This window comes from Nicotiana tabacum, chromosome 17 (assembly GCF_000715075.1).
Source record: "Nicotiana tabacum cultivar K326 chromosome 17, ASM71507v2, whole genome shotgun sequence".
Lineage (NCBI taxonomy): Eukaryota > Viridiplantae > Streptophyta > Magnoliopsida > Solanales > Solanaceae > Nicotiana > Nicotiana tabacum.
Genome location: NC_134096.1, coordinates 7,188,928 through 7,194,506, shown reverse-complemented (window position 1 = coordinate 7,194,506; position 5,579 = coordinate 7,188,928).

Here is a 5,579-nt window from a genome sequence, read left to right as displayed (position 1 = left end):
ATAGCCTGAGTGCTTTGATGAAATATGTCTCTCCCAAGTCTGGGACAATTTTCTCATGATGTGCCTAGTATCACCGTATTCATAACAACCCCTTTGCGGGTTTGGCTACTCTTACCAAGTCTGTGCCAGATAACTGGAATAATAAATTTACAAAACTCATGTCGGTGGTGCATTAAAAGAACTTACTGGAGCACCCCGAGTAATCCGATGTGCGGACTGGGTTGGCCGACTTCTTGAGCCCCCGCCATAATAATTTATACTTGCAGAGTAAAATCCACTGAATCCTCCATAACCTCGAGACCTTTTGGTATCCTTAGTTTCCTTTTTCCTCACCCCGAACACGTTCTAATATCTTGGCAATTTCTACCACTAGCAGAAATAAAGTATCAGCCTGTATCTCCCGAGTCGCACAAAATTTTACAATCATAATTGAGTCCTTTAATGAGTCTGTGGACTCGCTCTCTGGCTGTAGGAAGTAAAGTAAGAGTATGACGGGTGAACTTATTAAACCTAATGGCATATTCTCACCGTAATGGTGACCTGACGCAACAGTTCAAATCCTATGTGCCACGCATTACGGAGAGTCTGGGAAACAAACTCTTTCAAAAGTGTTTCTTATAACTAAGCCAAGTGGGGGGGTATTGCATTGGCTGGTCTGCCCTCTTCATAGGCTTTCCACGAACACCGGTGGAGAATTATCTCCCCCAAGGCCAATTTCTTCTTTTGTTATGCTGACTCAACACTATTGAGCTGTCTCATTTCTTAACATACTCTTCGATTCTTTTTTGGGGTAACCCTTACCCCTATTTATACACAACGATCACAAAAGTAGAGCTCCATACAGACAAATATTGGCATGAACCACACATTCCTGAATCTCGTCAACCACTGTACTTCCTCCGAAGCACCCCAAAATCTGCAACCGTGACGTCCACACTGAGTAGACTTTCTATAAATTTAAAGTTGTTTCTCTAACTCCTTTGGTACTGAAGTATATGTTTATTAAGGAGGCGAATATTCCGCAAGTCCCAACCTTATCCTCTAAAACATCTCAGGATTAAACATGTGTAAATTTTGGGGAACCTTTCAGTACCACATATGTACATTTCAGACCAAAACGTATATAACACATGACCCCGCAATCCATCCATTCATAGTGGACTCCCCCACTCGGCGCGAAGTCATAGGTCACAACGTCCAATGATCCACAATATTAACCTTTGCAACTCGTATAAATCAACCAGATGCCAAGGTCCGTTGCATCCCCCCCACATGATTCACTAGGTGATCTCTTAATTTGTCTGCATCTTTAGTCGGAACCACATGTTGAGGCAATGTTTGAGGATCTCTGGCTTCCTCGTAGTCCATCTGCGGCATCACGAACCATCGACGCACAACTGATACCGAGTGCGCAATGTCATACACGAGTGGATACAAAGGAATATGAGATATATGTTTCAAGCTAAATCAATGTCGCACGATAAGGAATGAAAGAAGTGGAATTATTCCTAAACTTTGTAGTCTCTGGAAGATAAGTACAGACGTCTCCGTACCGATCCTTTAGACTCTACTAAGCTTGCTCGTGACTCGTGAGACCTATGTAATCCAGTGCCCTAATACAAACTTGTCACGGCCTGAAATTCTCACCTTCGGTACCGTGATGGTGCCTAACATTTCACTTGCTAGGCAAGCCAACGTTAGAATAATTTAAACCATTTTAAAAAAAAAATTAGATTTCTTAATAACAAAGAAAAAAGTACGGAAATAAAGTCTGAAATAAAGTGAATAATCCATAATAATAGTGATGTCTAAATACCATCCCAGAACTTGAGTCACAAGTGCACGAGCTTCTAGAATAATACAAACAAGGGTTTGAATAAAATAAAGTTGTCTGAAAGAAAGCACACGGCTAAAATAAAGTAGAAGAGGACTTCAGAACTGCGAACGCTGTGCAGCTATACCTCAAGTCTCCACTGGTAGCTGAATCCGAGCACAATCTACAATACGCCGCTAGGACCAACTCCAGAATAGGCACAAGAAGTGCAGATTGTAGTATGAGTACAACCGACCCCATGTACTCTGTAAGTGCTGAGCCTAACCTTGACGAAAAGTGACGAGGCTAAGGTAGGTCACTTACATTAACATGTACGCAATAATAGTAATAACAACAATAATAGAAATAAAACAAGTAACTCATTTCAACAGTTGAAGCCAACTCGGCAGTCATAACCAACTATTATTTCAATTCATTTCTGTTGCGGCGTGCAACCCGCTCCAACAATATAATTCTTCAATAAATTTCCTTTGCGGCGTGCAACCCGCTCCAACAATATAAACTTATAATATAATCCATTGCGGTATGCAACCCAATCCCCAAATATTCCTTTTCATTTCTGTTGCGGCGTGCAACCCACTTTAACAATATAATTTAACAACTCTTAAATATAATAAAAATACTCCAATAAATACCACATTCAGTAAGTAATTATTTGGCTACAACGAACAAAAAATTTATAAATTATTTAGGAACAAGTAATGACAAGTAGCAATTAATTGTGAAAATGAGGGAGAAAATAGGTAATTTAGTTTCTAATATACTACATGTCAAGTAGTAATTAAGTGACATAAGTCAAATAAACATGTAACAATTATAAAATGGAGTCAAGGCATAATATTGATCAAGGAATATGCGATAAATGCGATAAACAATTAATATAATAATTAATTTATGTCTTAAAATAATTTATGATTCAAATAATTATGCAAACAATTAATTTGACGATGTATAGACATTCGTCACCTTGCGTATACTTCGTTCACATGAATTTCTGTAACGACCCGGCCCGTCGTTTTGAGAGTTAGAGCCCCAAACCCCTATTAAATGCTTTCCCCATATCTATTTCTGCTATTGTGACTTGCCGGGATGATTGGTTTTGAGTTTTGGAGTGTTTTGGAACACTTAGTCCCTAAATGAGAGCTTAAGTCTTATAATTTGGACCGTAGTCGGAACTATATGAAGATGGTTTCGGAATGAAATTTTGTCAATTCTGTTAGCTTCGTTGGGTGATTTTGGGCTTAGGGGCGTGTCCGGAATGTGTTTTGGGGGCCCGTAGCTCATTTAGGCTTGAAATGGCGAAAGTCAAAATTTTGAAGCTTTGGACCGGTAGTGGAAATTTTGATATCGGGGTCGGAATCCGATTCCGGAAGTTGGAGTAGGTCTGTAGTGTTGAATATGACTTGTGTGCAAAATTTAGGGTCAATCGGACATGGTTTGGTTGGTTTCGACATCGGTTGTCGAATTTGGAAGTTTCAAGTTCTTTAAATTTGAATCGGAGGATGATTTGTGATTTTAGCATTATTTGATGTGATTTTTGGGTTCGACTAAGTTCGTATGGTATTTTAGGACTTGTTGGTATGTTTGGTTGAGGTTCCGGGGGCCTCGGGTGTTTTTCGGATGCTTAACGAGTCATGTTTGGACTTAGAGAAGTAGCATATTATTTTGGTTTTTGTTGCAGAAGTTTTGTTCTTCGCATTCGCGAAGGGTTAAATTTGTGGGCAGTCTAGTTGTGCTTCACGAACGCGAGAGACCTGTCACGTTCGCGAAGAAGAGAGGTCCAGACAGAAAGTTTAAGTTCAGAAAACGGGACTTCATCCCGTCTTTCATTTTTAACGATTTGGAGCTCGGATTGAGGCGACTGTTGGGAGATTTTCAGAGGAAACAACGGGGTAAGTGTTCTTAACTCAATATTGGTTAAATTACCCGAATACATGATTGTTTTTATCATTTAATTGGTGAATTAAGTTGGAAAAGTTTGAAAACCCTCTTGGATAAATTTGAGGATTTAAGGGCCGAATTGTTATCAAAATTTAGTAATTTTGCTATGGTTAGACTCGTGGTGGAATGGACTTTCCTATTTTGTAACTAATACCCAATTCTGAGACGTGGTCCCCATGGGCAATGTTTGAGTTAATTTCGGATTTTTTGTTAAAGTGTTGATTTCATTAATTAGATGAGTCTATTTTGGTTGTATTTATGATATGTAATTGCTTTTGGCTAGATTTGGGCCATTTAGAGCTGGATATTCGTGGGAAAGGCATTGTTACCGATTGATTGAGTTGGGTTCGAGGTAAGTGGCCTTCCTAACTTTGTGTGGGGGAAAGCACCTTAAGATTTGGAACTATTGTGATATGTGAGCCCCGTGTACGTGAGGTGACGAGTACGTACACGGGCTAGTTGTGGTGAAACCCGATTTTCTTACTGAGCAGCAACAAGTTTTTCCTATTAAACCATTTTAATGAGTACTAATCTATTTTCATTCTTAATTGAGTTATTCCAATATGTGTAGCTATCATGTTTAGTCTAATCCAACATGTCTACGTGTCTTAATTGTTATTGTAAATTCTGTGCAACATGCTTAGTGAATTTTTTGCTTCTTCCCTGACTGGTACTTAGTCTAAATTGTAAGAATTTCGTGATGTAGTTGTATTTCTATCATTCGCGCTGTATATTTACTTTGGAACTACGGAACGGTATTCCGGGAGATCCCCATGTCTTGCATATTTACTTTGGGACTACGGAACAGTATTCCGGGAGATCCCTCTGCACATTTACGTTTGGGACTACGAGATGGTATCTCGGGAGATCCCATGTTGTGATTTCTGTGTACTGAGCTATTACCTTTTTTGATTTCATTGTTGTTAAATTTCAGCCTTTATTTTATTGCGGTATTACACTCTATATTATTTTTATTATATATTTGCTAGTAGGGCCCTGACCTGATCTCGTCACTACTCGACCGAGGTTAGGCTTGGCACTTACTAGGTACCGATTGTGATGTACTCGTGCTACTCTCTGCACATATTTTTCGTGTGCAGATCCAGGTGCACCTTATTAGCCGCACTATCAGTGAGCCGGGACAGCTTTGGAGACTTCAAGGTATATCTGCCGCGTCCGCAGACCTCGGAATCCCCTTCTACTCTTTCTCATGTTCGTTATCTTCTGTATTTTCCTTGTTAGATTCTGATTTATAGAGACACTAGATTTTTTCTTCTTCTGTAGTTTGTGATTCACGATATTCCGGGTTTTGGGATTTGTTGTGTATTTTTAAATAGTTGGTTAAATTTATATTTTTATTTTAATATTCTGCAAAAAAGAATGTTAGTCTTACCTAGTTGTAGATACTAGGTGCCGTCACGACGTCTCACGGAGGGGAAATTGGGTCGTGACAATTTCATATAACAAATCATTCAAGGGTTTTATTCCCTCAAGTCAAGGTTAACCATGACACTTAGGTCGATTTGCAACCAACTCAAGATTCCAATACACCCTTGCCTCACAAATTAGTGTATGAAAGCTTCAAATCTAGTCACAAACAATTCAATATACTCAAAACGAATCATAGGAATTAATTCCATATGAATTTTACTAATTTTCCGGATTAAAATACGAAATTCATTTTAAAAATTTACTGTGGGACCCATGTCTCAAATACCGGTAAAACACATGAAATTCGAGCACTCATTCTGATACGAGTTCAACCATACAAAAATTATCGAATTCCGACATCGGATTGACCTTC